We start from the raw sequence: 18,831 nt of genomic DNA, 5'->3' as shown, positions 1-18,831 counted from the left end.
CTTCCCTGGCTCTGGCAGCATCCAGAATGGCAAGCAAGGGGGAGAGGCAGCCCGAGAAAACATTCAGAGCCAAGCAGCTAGTGGAAACTGGCTGCAAAGCAGAGTGAATCTGTTCTCACAGGCAAGCAGGCAAATCAGCATTAGCTAGCATGGCACTAACAGTCCACTTATCCTTTCTGGACAATGTGGTATCTTTAGCAGTTTTTTTGACCCACAATGACATAACCACAGGGACAGAATGCCCAGGTGATGGTGATTTTCCCATCATGAGGACTGAACCCAGGACTTTCCCTCTGAGCTGCATCCCCAGGCCTTTTTACTTTTTATTGCGAGACAGTGTCTCGCTAAGTCACTAGTTGTACAAGCTGGGCTCAAAGCTATGACCCTCCTGCCTCTGGCTCCCAGTGCGATGCACCACCTGTCACCGGGATGTGACAGCAATTTTACAGAACATTTCTAAATCTCCCATGGATATTACTTCTAGGAAACATAATCAATTATTTTTTTCTAGTGTATAATGGTCTTTTCTTCTTTTAATTGGCACCTTAGTGACCAATTAAGTCATAAGAATACTAATTAAATTGCAATGATAAATTAGAACTAACTTTGAAAAACCAGTGACTTCTTCAAAGGGTTAGGCATCAGGAAACCCTAACTGTAAGCTTAGCCTGCTACGATGCACTGCATATCCATGCTATTTCTCCCATTTTTGAAACTGATATAAAATTAGAAATGTATCTCAGGAAAAATCCTGAGGGGATTTCACTGACCTTATCAGACCCAAAAGCTACAACTCTTGTTGCATAGGTCTTGCTTTATCTTGGTCTTAACCATCCAGCAGAAAAGTATAAAAACGAAGTATAAGAAGTAAAGCCATGCTGTTATGTTGAGCTGTGGGGGACTCAGGTCAACAATTTCTGACACTGTCAGTCAAGCGGAAGACCCAATACTATTATGGGCTACTGGACTCTTTTAGAATATTTTGCTGAGTTAACACACCTATAATATTCAAATGACGGAACTTAACAAAAAAAGGGGATACAGATGAATGTGCATTTTGTATCTGTGTATTCAAAATGGTTAGGATAGATATATAGTTACATTCTCTTAATGAATAGAGGGATTTGTTCTAATAGTTTGTAAATAGGATATCATGTCTGCATATTGTACACAAAATAACCACTAGGAAGACAGTATGCAATGTGTTAATTATTGAAATTGTCCAGGGCTGGGGAGAGGGCTCAGTGGAATAATCGCTTCCCCGGCAAGCGCGGGGGCCTGAGTTCAATCCCTAGTTCCACAAAAAAAGAAAAGAAAAAGAAAAAAGAAACTGTCCTACCAATTTGATTTGAAACTGTCTCATTGTTATTTGTTTATCAATAAAATTATGGAAAAAATTAGAACTGTACCAAAATATTAATCACTTATAAATAGTATATGGGAAGAAAAATAGAACACAGGATAGATACCCTCAATGAATGCAAAAGAAGCTGTCCTCTGGGCATTAAGCAAACAACACCTTAGAGACATAAATGGTACCTCACCTGATTGACACATCAAAGGTAAACATGGTAAAAGGAATCTGTTCAGCCACAAAAGCACAGGAAAAGGAAAGTTAAAGCCTAGTCAGTTTCTGTTTTATGTATCAGTTTATTAGGAAGCTTGCTACTTTGACCATCCCAAGTCTGATCAACTTCAAAATATTCATGAGCCACATTTTCTCACCCTGTGATTTCACCAGGTCAACTATGAAAGCAGTGATTTCGCCATCTCCCCCTGGGAATCTCCCCCACACTGTTGAATGCCAAGCAAAACATTTCCACTCCAAAATGTGCGCACCAGTACTAGTAAGCAGAGTGCATTCTGGGTCGCACTGCAGCAGCTGAAGGTGATCATAGTGGGGCCACACAGGGATGATGTCCTGAAGTAACAGGCCTCTCCCTTGCCCCTGCTCCTTTGGACTGTGTCACAGCAAAAGCAGCTCCTAGCACACAGTAGGTGCTCAATGTGTAGAAATGATGGCTTCCCATGAGAGGGATGGAGGCACTTGCTGTTCTGAGCAACACAAAGCAACTGGACCTCAGCCTCTCAAGAGTGTGGTCTTAAGCACAGGTCTTCCTACAACTTGGGCAACTTTTTTAAAAAGATAATTGTTAGGTTCCTGAGGCAGGGGGAAATACTGGGTACCATCCTCATTGGCTCAGGCCTCTCCAGGATACTTGCTGGAGACTCAGCCTTTCTGTCCTGGTCCCATCTTCCAACACAGCTTCAAGGAAAACCCCATTGCTAGGCTGCAGTTCTCAGCAACCACAACAGCTACCACCTTTGTGTCTCCCCACAATTTCATATGTCCCTGGGTGATGAGGAAAAAGACCAGCTTTAGTTTTGGTTCCTACAACTCTCTAAGTTCAGAGTCCCCTAGCCTCACCCGCAGTCACCTAGAAACTGTGGGAAGGTGACACTGGAGGGCTGCAGCCTTCCCCAAATGCTGCTGCCAGTCCCAGGATTAAACCCCACCAGAGAGCTGTGCAGCCACAACACAGGGTTGAATTCAGTCCCACAAGACCGGCCAGCACCTCAGCCTCCAAATGCACATGCAGCGGACTGTGGCAGGTGCTGACCAACAGGCTGTATGTCAGGGTTCTCGTGTCATCACCCCCACAAGTGCTCATCAGTTCGCGAGAGGGGCTACGGATCTAAGGAAACACTTGCTTCCATGTGCCCATACTGTCAGTTTACAATCTGAAGCGCCTCTTTCAAAATCATCTGCTCTTTTTCCCTAAATAATCAAAGGAGGAAAACTGAATGCATTTTGCATTGGTGGGATCTGAACCTCAATTGTTTCTTGGCACTCAATATTAAATAATTACCAAATTGCCAAGTCATTTTATCAGGATCTGAAAGTCTTGAGGGAACATTCAGTGGTCTAGTGGCTGAGATGAAGTGAGCCTCTACTGAATTTGCTACCAACTAGTTAACAGCATTTTCTTTCAGAGGTTTCTTGTAGGTCCACTAGCGGGGATCAACAAATTATTTTGTTATTCTATAAGGCAACAGTCCTCACCACTCTTAGAAGGGAGGTGTCTGAGGCTATCAAACTCCTAAAGTGGCACAAAGCCAGAAGAAAGGGTCTTTTTTTAAAAAAATTTTATTTGTGTGTGTGTGTATGTGTGTGTGTGTGTGTGTCCAGCTCAGCCCACCAGGGGGCGGGGCGGGCCGGCATGTGGTGCTGGGGGATTGAACCGCAGTCCCTGTGCTTTGCTAAGCTTGTTCTAAGTAGGTGCTTTAGACCACTAAGCCATCTCACCAGCCCAAGAAAGGGTCTTTCTGATTCAAATATATTTTCCACATTTTGAGCCTAAGTACAAAGCTAAGATTAATCAGTATCGTACCACAAGCCCTGTTACAGCTTCAAAGGGATATTTTCCACTCAAAGCTGAGAGAACAGAGGCTGCAATTCATGTAAACTGTTTGCACATTTTTTAAAAAAAAAATTGGACTTACAGTAATCAGACTGCAGACTGTTATTAAACATACCGTATATATATATGTAATTTTCTGGCTTCTGTTGATTCATCAGCTTTCTAAATGCTCATTTTGTCTAAATGATGAAATAAAGACAACTGCTTGCAAGGGAAGAAGGACAAAAACCAACTAGGGATATAGAGGGGAAAAACAGGTAAGGGTAAGATACTGCACGGCTGCAGGCTCCAGACTATGTACTCACAAAAAGAGGTCTTCTGCTCCACAATTATTTTCTCTGAGATCTCATTTATCAATACATTTGTTATGAAGAAAATCTCTGTACTGTTGTAAGCTTGTGTAGTGTTTACACTTTTATTTAATTAATTAATTTATTTATTTTGGTGGAACTGGGGATTGAACTCAGGCCCTTGCAAGGGAAGCGCTTATTCTACTGAGCCATCTCCCTGGCCCGTGTATAGTGTATAATACTGTGACCACTGTGCCATAGCTACACTGCAGCTTCCTGTACGTCACCTAATTTGATGAGGTAGACTTTTACTCTAACATTTAAGCAATATAAATGTGAGCCAGGAACCTTCTAAAACAACAGTAACAAAAAGGAAAAGATGTTACTGTTTGGGCTGAGCTATAGCTCAGCAGGCACAGTGCCTGCCTGGCAAGCAGAAGGCTGTTTGACACCTGGTACAAAAAAAAAAATTGAGCCAGAGAGAGGAATTAAATTGCAGAGTATCCTGTATTTGCTCACCTCAGATCGAGAGGATGTCAAAAGTTTATTACTAATAATAGTTATGATATAAAAGGTGATAAAGAATGCAGATACTTCCAGTCATTTTCCCAGGCTAGACACCATGGTGCATCTCCCTGGACTCTAACCCAAGGGGCAAGGAGGGTTTGAGTCTTCAGTATTCAAGAATGAGCAAGAGAAGGAAGGGAAATCCAGGAAGAGAAGACTTCCAGGTTTCAAGCAGCGACAGATTTCAGCCACTATATCAGGCTGGCCTTGAACTCACAACGATCCTCCCACCTCAGCCTCCCAAGTGCTGGGATTAACCATGCCATGCTTGAAGTTTTCACTTTAGGGACATGGGGATGAATAATACCGTAGCTTCAAACTAAGTACTGAGGGTGCTTGCAGGTTAGCTCATTTGTTTAAGTGCCTGCTCCAGCAAACCCAGTCAGGCACAGGGGACAGTGGTTCGATCCCCAGCTCCACATGCCTTACCATACCTGCGCTTACAGCAGCCTGAGCAAGCCAAAAAAAAAAAAAAAAAAAAAAAATCTAAGTACCAAATCAGAGTTTAAACATCGACTTGATAAAAACACAATAGTGAAACTAAAAAATAAGAATGATGGAGAAAACCTAAAAACTGGCATCTCCTAGTGTAGTGTTCCACTGATCAACACAGGAGAAAAGCTACATTTCCCTCTCTGACACAGAAAATAAGAGTGAAAACAAAAGTCGAGTCGTTCAGAATTCTTACGTAACCTCACTCAAATTTGTCATTAATAACTTGGTAAAAGTAAAGTCCATTCATTATCCATATATATCATTTATTCAAGGCTAAATGATATTTGCATTTTTGCATAGGTACATAGGAGATCTCTCTCTCACTCCATATGTATATATATATGAAGTGAGAGAGAGAGAGAGAGGTGTACATATGTATGTAAATCTGAAAATGTTGCTCATCTTCCTAGTACAACTGAGGGAATTTTTTTTTTTTTTTTCCAGAATCAAGGCCAACTGAGGGAATTTCACCCTTTCCACATGGTAGGAAATCCCAGTCACCTCTGATTTACTTACGGTAATAGTACTTACACACCATTAATGTGACTGAGTTGATGTCCTGGTCATGTTGGAAGAGATTCCAGAGTTACCTGCTCTTTCTTGTGTTTCATGGCTAGATGCATCATCCATGGCCACATGAAGAGATTTTCCTGTGTAAAGGTGACAATCACCTCTGGGGGTTGAACCTACAATTGTACCCTTACTTGTAACTGGATAAAAATCAAGTGAGCTAAGTGATTGAATTAACACACATAAGTTCTCCATATCTTCCTGGGGACAAGCACAACACACATGCACGCGCGCGCGCACACACACACACACACACCCGTTGCACTGGTTTGTGTAGACAAGGCGCAATCTCCCTTTGTGCCAAGAGGATGTTTCCTCATGCAAAGTCCCTGGGTGTGTCCACGCCCTTCAGGAACACCGCCTCAGCCCAGGATCCACACTGCCACTGGACAACTGAGAACCTGGCCAGGGAACAGATAGGTCTTCCACTGGCTGTGATAGAACTAAAAATTTCTAAGCTCTTTTTTTGGCACCAGTAATCAAACTCAGGACCTCACCCTTGCCAACTAGGAACTGTGCCACTGAGCTAAATCCCCAGGCCTTAATTTATCTTCTTATAAGCCTTTATTTTATGTACCTGTAATTTCTTCCATAGATATAGTGGGTATTGTCCTGCGTATTTATAACATTTTCATTCATCCAAAATGACATACATAAAGTTATGTTACTGCTATTGGTCTCATTATAAGGTCTGCCTCAGACCTGGAGTTATAACCTTTTTATTATTTAAGATATATAAAAATAAAACATACATATTGATGGGATAATGTTTTAATGTATGTATACATGTAATAGTTACATTAGATTAAACGTATCTGATGGATTTCTGCCCTGATGGAACTCTTCCAGGGTCATTATGGCAGGTGATCCAACAAGGCGTTGGGTCCCAAAACAGTAACATACCACTCCCAGGCCAACTTCCATGCTCTTCTTCTGGTCCCAGTGGACTTTTGGTCTCCTTTTCACCTGTGCTTGCCAACAACCCTCTCATCTTCTCCAGATAGGATGCTTCCCCTGCCCACATAAACTCCACCCCGGTTCGACCCCATAAAAAACCCTGCTCCCAGCGCCCTCCTCCAAGAGTTCTTGCATTCTCCTGCAGCCCTCCAGCACCACAATAAACGCTTCTTTTATCTCTCTCCTTTCTTTTGCACAAAAAAAGAAAAGAAAAAAAACTTACACTATCTTCTCAAACATTTCTTTAGAATGAAAGCTCTCAAAAACCTTTCTTCTACCTTTTGGATATCTACATAACATTATAGTCATACTGCTGTGCTATAGGATATCAGAACTTCTTATTCTTATCAACTGCAATTTAGTACCAACTAAACATGAACTATAAACTTTCTAAGGGCATAGTCTAGGAGGATATTCATGTGGGTACTTACCTAGCACAATGGGAATCCTTTGCAAAATACTCAGCAAGTATTCGTTGCCTAAATACTGGCAGAGGTGATGGTGAGAGCCAGTCTAATATTCTGGGCACCAGGAAAGTGATACGATTTTACTATATATTGTAATACACAAAGGGGGGCTGGGAGATCAATGTCTCAGGATGAGCAGAGCAGAGACAAAGACACACAAAGCAAGCCACTATTTATTGGGTGAATGCAATGATAGGAGCGGCAAGGTGAAGATTCAAGATCAGTGGTAGATGCTGCAGGGGGGCAATGGATAATCCTGGGTTGACTCAAGAGGGTATTTTTTAATCTAAGTGGTCTTAGTTTAGTCTAAGCGGGTGGGAGAGGATGGCTCACCCCTAGAGTTAACGGGAAATCTCAAAACTGATACCAATAACCCCAAGTCCCCATTTATCCCTTAGGGAAGTATCCAAATTAGCTATTGTCAATTTGTGGCCTCCAGCAATCCTTTTTGTTTTTGTAATTGCAGCAGTTGAAACAGCATACAGGAGATGGTGGCCATCCTAGCAACGGTCTTAGGAGTCTGTGGACCGGCCACATCTATGGGATGTGGCAGGATCACTCCTGCGTGCCTTTAGTCATCCCCATGTCCTGAGTTTTGTATCCTGTACGTGTAATGGGTCAACTCACATTTTAGATTATAAATGTAAATTTTGTGTTTTCTGTTGTGAAAAAATGTATAATCACCACTGTTCTAAGTTGTTTAGTAATTAGTGGCTGTTTCTTGCTGTTTGCTAAGATAAAATTCCTGTAACCCTCACCAGTTCCTGTTAACAAAGTTTGCTTATAGAGATGACTTCAAAAAGAAATTAAATGGGCTTTAACTTCTTGTAACCACGGGCTATACAAGGCTGCACGCAAGTACTCAGGTGCAAGATAACCAAAAACAAAAAGAAAGCCCCAGGAAATTTAGTTTGAGTTCACAACGACCCTGAAAGCATTAGTATGTGTCAGACAATGAATTTGTTTACCAAATGGAATGTGGTTCCAGCTTTTAAACTCTCCCCTGCTTCCTGGGCTAGCTGCCTTTCAGTCTTCTCCTGCTAGAGCTGATGGGGGTGGGGTGGGGTGGGATGAGCTCAGTAATAAACGGCTTTCCAAATTCCAATCTGGTTGATCTGGTTCCTATTCTGAGCAACCCGTAACAGTATGGACTTCAGTACTTGTGGTGTTGCCTTTTGCCAGGGTCATCTTGGAGAATGTGTGCCTTGGAGGGCTGGATGCTGACCATGATTTTATGAAAGAGCTTCATAAAAAATTGTTGAAAACAGATTTGTTATGATGTTTGTGTTATATTTTACTAGGAATTATCTAGAGAAAATCAATTGACCTCATCTGAAATGCATGCACCATCAATTAACTTTTTCAGTCTTTGATTAAATTAATGCTGTGTAAGTGGACTTCTAACAGGTGGTCAACTTATTACACCCAGCTGAATTAAACTAGCATGGTGCTGGGTGCAGGAGGCCACCTGAGGGTTGTTGCCAGGAGCATAAAGGCAGAACAGGAGGAGCTGCTGAAACACTGCTGGGGATGTTGGAGCTGTTGGAAGCTGCTAGTTCTCTTGGCCTTTCCTGCTGGAGAACCTTGTCATGCTGGCTTTCCTGATGAACTTTGGAGAAGCTTGCGTCCTCTTCTTGAGCATTGATTCCTGCCTCCAGAGGGGAAGATGGTGCACTGCTCAGCCTCATAGAGAGACTTGTTGCATTGGCTTTCCTGATGGGAACTAAGCTTTCCTCATCACTGGAGGAGCTTGGGACCTCACTGTTGCTGAGGATGGCTGTGGTACTTTTGGGGGAGCTTTGGTGCTTACCTTGAATGTTGCTTCCTAGCTCCAGTTCACATCCCTCTGCTTGCTAGCACAGATCCCGCTGGCAGACTACCTAGCTTCCACCACTGACCTTTGGGTCTTTCCTGCACAGATCCGTGAAGCAGATCTGCATGAGACTTTGTTGTGGGCTCTAGCCCTCCAGTTGGACTTGTGGGAGGCATTGTTACGTGATAGGTTCTGACCCTAGTATGAATTGCTAAAATCATTATGGTTATGGCCAATACCCTTAAAACAAAAACCCACCTCCCACTTTTTCTCCAACTCAACCCAGGGTACAATTTCCTTTCACGCCTCCGGTCACCTCAGGGAAGACCCCAATCAGCTCTCTCAGGTGTATCTAAACATCCCCTTCAAATTCCACCCCTAGCAAAGGCCATAAAACCTCAGCCTCCCTTTGTTCAACTGCAGAGAATTCCTCATCTTCCCCACATTCTCTGTGTCCTCAAAGATAATAAAGCCCCTTTCCCATTATCCCTCTGCCCGTTTCTTCGCTGCACTGGACACCTGGAAAAAATCATTATGAGCTTTAGGTTTTCATTTGGACTCATACAGGATATGAGGATCCAGGCCTTTAGCTGGAGTCTTTAGTACTTAGTGTGTGGATAGATTTCCTGCACTTGTATATGGTTCTTGGGAGATTCCTTATAAACTAATATTATGAAATGTATCCTGTACTATATTGTTCACCTTGCAAAAACCCCAAACCACTACAATAAGAAAACATTTTTATTTAGTCTTTTACCTCCTTTTTATTTTTAAAAGTCCCATTTATCACTCTAGAAGAACCCTTGATTTCTCCTCTAGTCACTTAGGTGTTTACTTTTATCATTAGTCAAGCCAACAAGCACTTGAGCTCTTGATGAATTTCAGAGTTGCTGTTTCATGGGAAAGACCGACATTAAAGAGCTCCCAGCAAAGAGTGTGTACCAAGCGCTTGGGGCAATACAGGGCCTGGGAATGAATGCCTACTGGTGGAAAATGCAGAGTGGTTCGGTTGGCAGCATCAGTACTTGCCTGGGCACTAGCAAAGAAAGGCTCAGAAAATAAGACCGACAGCATGGACAGCATACACTAGACAGTCAGGGGCAGAGCATTAAACTGCAAGAAAATCTAGAAAGAGCTAGAGGTATACATGTCTGTAGTTCCAGCACTCTAGGGGGGCTAAGGCAGGAGTATGCCAAGTTCTAGCCTATCTTGAACAACTCAGTGACTTAACAAGATCCTTTCTTGACATTTATAAAAAGAAAAACATTTCGTTGAGGTGGTAAACAACTGTGATCTCAGTACTTGGGAGGCTAAGGTAGGAGGATCATTGTGAGGCCAGCCTGGGCTACACGGTGAGCACAAGGCCAGCCTGGGCTACATAGTGAGCCCTTGTCTTAAAAAAAAACCCAAAAAAACAGTGATGTATACATTTTGAACATTGTTTCCAAAAACCTAAATGGTTGGGGAGATAGCTCAGTGGCAAAGCGCCTGCCTGGAAGCTCAAGGTCCCCAGTCTGATTCCTGCTACAAAACAAAATAACAAAAAACCTAAATGTTTATTTCACATTTTTTTTTTTTCCTCTAGGCAGGCTGTGATTGCAGCAACCATTGTTTATTTGCATACTTAGAGGTAAGCTCTATAAATAGACCTTCTTCAACAGGTAATTTTCAAGCTGAGACCTAGATAATGAAGGATTAGCTGAGTAAGAAGAAAAAGGGCAGCAGGAAAGACCTCCTAGGACACATGCCATGCTGCATGATGAACCACCCAAACATTGCTGAGCCCACAGTGGTCTGCTCCACAGGGAATCATTTCCAAAAGCACTTATCCAGAGCAAGGAAAAGCTGTGCTGTTGCGTCAGCCCACAGTCATAAACAATACAACAGTGTAGATGCAGATGTTAGTCTGGTCTAGCCAAATTTATACAAGCAAGTTTTGAACACACACTAAGCACTAGGCCTTAGTTAAGTTCTGGGCATACACAAGGGTTTCTGCTGCTCTGGATCCTCAAACCTATGGTCTAATGTTGGCTCTCTCCTAACTCCCTGAGAAGAGTGGCTTCTCCTCCCAGTTGTGTTTTCTTTCTGTTAAGTCTTTACAATTATACCCCTCCCAGCCTGAAGAGAAAAACTATAGATCACTACTCTGTGCAAGTAGGAAGCCCCTTCACTAACTCAGCCAGAGACTAAAATAAATCTGTTTATCAGGATGGCTCCCAGGCTGGTTCTCAGGCTTACAGGAAACTCTATAGATGTACAGAATGTCACACTGTAAATCAGCAGAATACCTCGGTCATCCCGTACTTCCCTCCCCCCAGAGAGGCACCAGACCCACCCACGACCACTGGGAAACTTGAAATTTTCCAATCTTCCCCAGTGGGATGCCCCTCCCATACCTAAATTACTCCCTAAAGCAGATTCTCTTCCTTTGTGGTCAACAGCCTGCTCACCTTTGACCAGGTGCACCCAACCTGAAATGAAGATATCAATGTTTGCTTCACTCCTGCCTGATTTAGCAGTCTCATTCACGCCTGGGGTCTACTTTGACACCTCCTCCTCATTTGATCTCCTGTAATCCCAAACCACCTTACCGGCTCCCCTCAGTGCATCTCAAATCCCCTGTAAACCTCCCTGAGCACTAAGGAAACAATGTGTTTCTGTTTGCCATCCAGCATCACCCAGGACTCTGTCCCACCAGACCTTACCTGCTCTTTGCTCTTCCTAGCTATTACCATGATTAGTGCTAAACTGTGAACAAAGTCGGACATTTGGCCTAATCCCTGAAAGAAGTAGCCATATCCCCATGGCTTCCCACGAAGAAATTTCTTTGAATTAGTATTTCTCAATTCCCAGTTTACAAACCACTCTTCTTGCAACCTTTCGGAACACAGTCCTTTTTCTTTCTCTTTCACCCAGCATGTTTTCTGGCTCCTGTTTCTTTTTTCCTTTCACACCCTGCCTTCTGTGGCCTTAGTCATCACTGTGTCTTTTTCTAATGAATCTCTTGCTCATACAAATTAAACTCATTTATAGTCATAGTGTCGCAGGCAGTCTGAGTTAGACAGAAAATTGCAGGCAGTCAGATAGAGTCAGGTCCTTGAAGGAAATAACAACAGCCAGGCGCCCCACAACTGTGGGAAGGATGGAAGCCCCTTCTGTAAATCGAACCTAAAGACTGGCGTCCAGGATTGATCATTACTCAGGAAGAATTACGGTCTGAAGGCCTCCTGATAAGGTCCTGTTTTACATTCATGCCCGCTTGCTACTGACTCGCTAACCCATTTGGTCCTGGGCCTAATCAATTTTACCTGAGCAAATGATGCTTGTAATCCCATTGGTTGACTATAGTTTAGTCCCCCCCTGCATCCGCCTAAGTGATGCGACCTCTTTGTCTAAATCTCAGCCACACATGGTTTTGCCCTATAAAGGTAACCTGGAAGAGGCAGCTTCCTGGGCAACCCGCTCGGGGTCCCCCTTCTGTCCCTCTCTGACAGAAGCTTTCCTTTCCAATAAATTTTTACCCTCAACCTGCATTTGTTCCTACAATTCATTCTTCTATTTTAGAGAACACAAACTCATCCACGCCAGTTTGGGAGTTATCAATAGTAAAGCAAGGAAGATATACATATAATTGTGGTGGAGGTAAAGGGACTCATATAATCTCCAAATTAGGTTATCTGGGGCTATTATCTAATCACAAAACTAATCTTTGTAATCATAAATGTTGATGTCATATCTTTTCTTCCTTCTGTTCAAAGAGATTGAAGGTTACTTATAAAACATATGCAGTAAAATAAGATATAAAGGAAGCGGATAAATGGGCCAAAGGGAAACTAAAAGTAGGCAAAATAAGCCAGGGGTAAAGTAATTCACAGAAAGTATCCCACACAGTTGAGCACTTGCTATGAGAAAGCATCTGAGCTTTTAAACTAGCACATTCAATCAATTACATAACTCAGGATAGCCACAAGATTGTAAAACAAACTAGTTGCTCAAGAGTGGTAATTTCTGGTACTACAATTTTGCAAGTGCTTGGTATGAGAACAGCATAATGAGTGAATGTTTCCCAGCAGAAAAATTGTCTCTTACTGTAAAAATACTTGGGGTCCTGATGCTGACTCTCCAACAGTTCCAAAACTCAGGTTGTTCGTGTGGTCCTGCTCTGTAGTTCAGTAAAATAATACCAGGCAGCAATGTGACCCCAAGGGTTTGCCACTGAACACTATGACCTTTGTGTGTGTCTTTTTTTTTTTTAATTTTTATTTTTATTTTATTTATGTATGTATGTGTGTGTGTGTGGCCAGCCAGCTCAGCCCACCAGGGGGCGGGGCTGGCTGGCATGTGGTGCTGGGGGTTTGAACCGTGGTCCCTGTGCTTTGCTAAGCTTGTTCTAAGTAGGTGCTTTAGACCACTGAGCCATCTCTCCAGCCCTGTGTGTGTGTCTTTTCAAGGCAGGGTCTCACTATGTCCAGCAGGCGCCTTGAACTCACTTTGTAGCCTAGGCTGGTCTGGAAACCACAATGATCCTCCTGCCTCAGACTCCCAAGACAGGCAGCTGCGGACCACCAGGCCCGGCCACTACGACTGTTTTAGCCTTGAAAATCTATGAAGCAACTATTATTTTCATAAGAAAGCCCCTCAAAATACCTAACCACAAGCAATGAAAGTTCTTCATGATGTTATCAGATAAAGTGTTACAAAACTAATGCCTTTAGATATCTAATTTGTTCTATTGTGTAGCACAAGGAAATAAAAGTTGGTTAAGTGTTGGAAGCTGCCTTAATACAATCTTACAACTAAGTTCATCTGTTGTTTTTATTTTTTAGTCTTTTTCCAAAGAGAAGTGACAATGCTGTAGAATGCCATATCTGGTTCACATAAAGGTTAATACTGAATGACTAAAGGGAAATTTTTACAAAATCAAGGAAGGTGCAGAACATATTTATGTTGTACATAATTTCTTGCCTTTCAAGAAAAAGATTTTTATGGATTCTAATTCAATAGTTTTGAGTTTCAGTTTTGAGTAGATTACAAATAGTCAAAACACAAAAAAATACAACCCGAGTTTGTATTATTTAACCCACAATTGGTACCTGTTTAAGGCATTTTTAAGGAAAGATGCTAACATGATAATATGATGCTGTCCTAAGAAAATTATTTGCAAGATGATAACATTTATAATCTTGTTCCATTCTAGAAATGGAATGGGGATATGGCTCAGTAGAATAAGTGTTTGCCTGGCAAGTGCAAAGGTCTGAGTTCAATCCCTGGTTCCACCAAAAAAAAAAAAGTTTACCTACAGTCTATTTTTTTTTTGGCCTATAGGGTCTGCTCTGAACATTTTGGATAATCAGAAGGAAACTGCTTTTTTTTTTTTTCAAAGTTTTATTGATAAACAGATAGCAATGAGACAGTTTCAAATCAAATCGGAAGTACAGTTTCAACAAGTAATACATTTAATTAATTGGGGGCCTGGCCGTAGCTCAGGCCTTTAAGTGGCTGCTTCCACAAAGCTGTCAGCCTCAGGTTGCTGGAGTTCGAACCTCACACCTCTCCAGCTGGCCAAAAGTGCCCTGAAGGCATTCGAGGAACAAAAAAAAAAAAACCTTATTCCATTTTAGGGCTGGTGAGATGGCTCAGTGGTCTAAAGCACCTACTTAGAACAAGCTTAGCAAAGCACAGGGACCGCAGTTCAATCCCCCAGCACCACATGCTAGCCAGCCCCGCCCCCTGGTGGGCTGAGCTGGCCCCACACAGACACACACACACAGACACACATTAAAAAAATATATATATTAAAAAAACAAACAAACAAATAATACACTGCATATATTCTTCTTAGTGGTTAATTGCTGTGGAAACTGCTTTTTAAGTAGAATTGTACTAGACTTTGAGGAAGTGAAAAGTTGCCAGTTTGTTTTTTTTTTTAAAAAAAAAGATAAACAGGTGTGGTGACATATGCCTGTAATCCCATCACTCAGAAGGCTGAGGGAGACTGAGGCAAGAGGAACACTGTGAGTTTGAGGCTAGCCCGAGCTACACAGTGAGAACCTATCTCAAAACAACAAAAACAAGATAAAGCAGGTTCCAAGTGGCCATCTCACAGCTTCATTGTTCTAGAAACAATTAAGCAAGGCTCAGTTAGAGCGATCCTGAGTTCTGTGAGACACACAACAGAACGCTCCTGACCTAGAAGGCACACATCACTGGTCCTACTGAATTTGGGATCTACCATAATCATTCAATATGCTTTGCTCTCTACCAACCTTGATATTCTGAACCTGGATATTCCTCCCTAGCCAACCACTGGCCTTTAACTTTATTAGTTCATTTAACAGACACATACTGAGTATTTTTTAGATACTCACCTGTCAGTACCAAAACCAACTGAGCAACAAATCACAGTCTGTGCTTGCCATTGATGGTCCAAGATATTCTGATCAAGAAAGATGTCTTTGTTTTGTCTGTTATACCAGAAATGTTTATCACACTAAGCTAGAGTTTTTTTCCCTGAGAACAAACGTCTCGCAAGTATAACTAGCACAGAATTGTATTAACAACTTTACAAAAAGAACCATATTTACCATGCGTTCAGTGGCTGTTACACTGATATCGGGAAACTTACTGTCTGGGAGTGTCTGTCACCTCACCTGGAATGGCAGGTTTCCTTGCTACCGCACAGCTGCCTATAACATGCTTCTGAGCCTTTGTGAATCTCACACTTTTCCTTTCAGGCTCCATTCTCGCAATACTTGTCTTTTTATTTATTTATTTATATGTGTGTGTGTGTGTGTGTGTGTGTGGCCAGCTCAGCCCACCAGGGGGCGGGCTGGCTGGCATGTGGTGCTGGGGGACTGAACCGTGGCCCCTGTGCTTTGCTAAGCTTGTTCTAAGTAGGTACTTTAGACCACTGAGCCATGTCACCAGCCCCTTGCAATACTTTTCTATCTGACCTTTCTTTCTCCTCCTATTCCATATAGTGTCTGTGCATTCACATTGTGATGACTATCCTATTTCCTTGTTTAGAAAACTCCAAGCATTTCTCCTTCCCCATAAACTCCAGTGACTAACAGAAACTCTCCCCATACTCTGTTTCTCCTTATTTATCCAGCCCCACCTTTTATGACTCCAAGCTGTAGTACCTCATACATCTGGAGCCCGACTCAAGTATTTGCTCCTGCAGTTCTTCTGGTTGCAAAAACTATTCCTTCTGCAGCCTCGGATTTTCAACTAGTCAGTTGCGAGGCTGGGGCTGTCGTTCAATCCCAGCATAACAAAAATAAATAAATAATAAATAAATTCAGCTCTTTTTACTGAGGACTTCCCCAACTGCTATTGCCCACAAAAATTTTCTGAAATTAGAGACTATTAGCAGCACACTTCTTTAGGACTTAATTACATACTTACTGTCTTGGGGTGTCACTAAACTGATTACCCTTTGCGACTTCTTTTCCAACTAGATGAACTCTATTCAGAGCAAAGCACCCCAGCTAATGTTGCCTTTGTGTCTCCTACTCTTAGGCAGTTGTTACGCATACATTTGATGCTTAAGAAAGTTATGAATGACTATTACAGCTGACTCTGAACACATTTTGTCTCCCTTTCTTTCTCAGCTATCACCTGCTTTCTTAAGTTCTGTTTTTCCCATCTCAGTGTTTTTCAAACCTTTCCACCTCAAACAATGGGAGAAAACTTTACATCTGGTGACCTGATGTATCTTTTTTTTTGGGGGGGGGACTGGGGATTGAACTCAGGCCCTTGTGCTTGCCAGCAAAGCGCTTATTCCACTGAGCCATCTCCTCGGCCCCTCTGATGTATCTTTTTATGTTTGTATGCATATGCATAAACACAGACACAAAAATGTAAACATTTCACAAAAAACAGTACAGTTACTTACGCTACACAATATATTCTGATGTTTTCTATTATTTTACTTATTTATTTATATAATACTGGTGATTAAACCCAGGGCCTTGATATTGAGCTACTTCCCCCGCTATTTTAAAAACTTTTAGATAGCATCCTGACAAGTTCCTCAGGCAGGATTTAATCTTGGCATCCTCCTGCCTTGGCCTCCCACACAAAGATTACAGGTATGCGCTATGATGTCTGAGTTCTATTTTTTTTTTTAAAACAAACCTTATCATGATACGCTGAAGGGTTATGACTATAGTACAAAAATATTCTCTAGGGCTCAGTGGCAAAAGCACCTGTCTGGCAAGCACAAGGTCCTGAGTTTGATTCCTAGTTTAAAAAAAAAAAAAAAAAAAAAAAAAGAGAGAAAGAAAGAAAAAAGAAAACAAAACAACTCCAGCTACTTTGTAGGCTGAGTCAGGAAGCAGGAGGATGAAAGTTCAAAGACAGCATATCAAAACCGTATCTCAAAACTCCCAACCTACCCTTCTCTGATCTAATAGTCATATATCAACAAGATGTATTCAAAAAAAAAAAAAAAAGAAAGAAAGAAAAGAAAACACTTAGGACAAAATACCCGGCTGCTCATTTTGTTTCTGACAGTTGTACCTTTAAGTACAATACAGTAGTTATCCTCACATCATTTTCTACCACATTCTGCCGTAGCACACACACACCTTTCAAAATTTGGGACACAGTTAAATAACGATGCTTGAAAGAAAGAGCAGCCACTAGGCTGGGGGGGAGGAGGGTCCTGTCTTTTTGAGACAGGCTCTCACTATACAGTTCAGGCTGGCCTTGAACTCACAGTGATCCTCCTGCCTCAACGCCTCCAGTGTTCGGATTAAGGTGTGTGGCACCACAGCCGACCCAGACTGTTTGTTATCTTGATAAATTTTAGTAGCACATGAATAAAAATTTCCAGGCCTAATTTGTAACCAAACCACTTACCGACGGATAAAAGTAGGTACAGTCAAGTGTATTTCTCCACGTGGGCTAGAAGCATGCACTCTGTGGCCTGACAATGCAGAATAGGAACCCCAGCTTTGCCAAATTACTTGTCCTGGGTCTCCACTTCCACATCCATGTTCTTGGACAACTTACTTGAAAGGATTGAAAGGGGTAAAATTAGAGCAGGAAGTCCAGCAAGGTGGCACATGCCTCTTAAATCCAGCAACTCTGGAGGCAGAGGCAAGAGGATTGCAAATTCGAGGTTGGTGTGATTTAGTGAGACCCTGTCTCAAAAAGGGCTTAGGGATGTAGCTTAGCGATAGAGCACTTGCCTAGCTCTAACAAGAGGGAAAAATGTTCAAGTGCCCAAGTGGAGTTTAACACAGGCCCTTGGACACAGTGCTCCACTACATAGTAACAGCATTTTGTCACTATAACAAGCAAAGTTATCTGGAATTTTAGTGTCATAAAGAACAAAAATAAAGGTTACTTTTGAAATATCTAGCTTTTGAAATTGGATGATTTATAATATAAAACTCCACTGCTGGTTTTATAGATTCCAAATACCCTGAAAGGTTCTATTTCTGGTGCTGGATAACGGTTATATAATCAGGAATGCCTATCAAAACGAAAAGTCTGATTATACATAAGCAACGACTTGCCTAGTCATGCTAATCTAGATTTAGATTTGTTTTTGCTTAAATTTTAACCACTAACGTCTGAAGTGTGCTTTAATGCACCAAAAATACTTGCACACAAAACAGACACATAACACAAGATATAAATGGGGCTGCTTTTGAGTAAAGCGAAGCTTTGCTCCTGCTGCTTTTATATTTCTTCTTACCTCGTCATACCCGCACTTAGATTACCTCGGCCAAGCTACTTCTGGGGTGTTTCCGATTGCTGGAGTTTGGCCATAAAAGCAAACAACTATCCCTCCACAGAAAGCATTTTTCTTCTTGCTGTCCAGTTTAACACAGCAACATAAATATCTCGCCCATTCTCCCGGAAACACAGGTGCAGGCTGCACCAGGAACAGGGAACCGCAACCCTTCCCGAGCTCCACCTGTCATTACCTAACGAACGGGGCTTAGGTGTGTGTTAAGACAAGGCCCTTCACAACGCCTTAGAGCCCAAACGGGGACCTCTGGGGACCAACCTTCAATCACTGACACTCCAGACTATGCGTGTGCGCGCTGGGGGGCCGCGCACCAAAGAAGGCGGAGAGCCAGAAACTGACCCGCAACACGAGGCGGCGACAGCGGCGTGGGCCACCAACCGCAGGCTCCCAGCCGGGCGGAGGGCGACGGGAGGCGGAGGCCCGCAGCCGCGTGCGTTCAGAGCCGGGCTCACCCCAGCCGCCCGCCGCCGCGCGGACCCGGTTC

At 42.5% G+C, this 18,831-nt stretch overlaps 1 long non-coding RNA gene across 1 annotated transcript in view; it reads right to left on the bottom strand.

Annotated features, from left to right (window-relative positions):
* Window positions 1–18,765, bottom strand: part of LOC111813596 — a 32,190-nt gene extending 13,425 nt beyond the window's left edge. The window contains exons 1-2 of the long non-coding RNA XR_002818806.1: window positions 18,606–18,765; window positions 5,310–5,424 (exon numbers count right to left, since the gene is read on the bottom strand). This is a non-coding gene — a long non-coding RNA (uncharacterized LOC111813596). The remainder of the gene's footprint in view (window positions 1–5,309; window positions 5,425–18,605) is intronic.
* Between the last annotated feature and the right edge of the window lie 66 nt (window positions 18,766–18,831).

Source organism: Octodon degus, unplaced genomic scaffold, assembly GCF_000260255.1.
Source record: "Octodon degus isolate 3935 unplaced genomic scaffold, OctDeg1.0 scaffold00203, whole genome shotgun sequence".
Taxonomy (NCBI): Eukaryota; Metazoa; Chordata; class Mammalia; order Rodentia; family Octodontidae; genus Octodon; species Octodon degus.
Note: the sequence above shows the minus strand (reverse complement) of the source record. Positions and strands in the feature narration are given on the sequence as shown.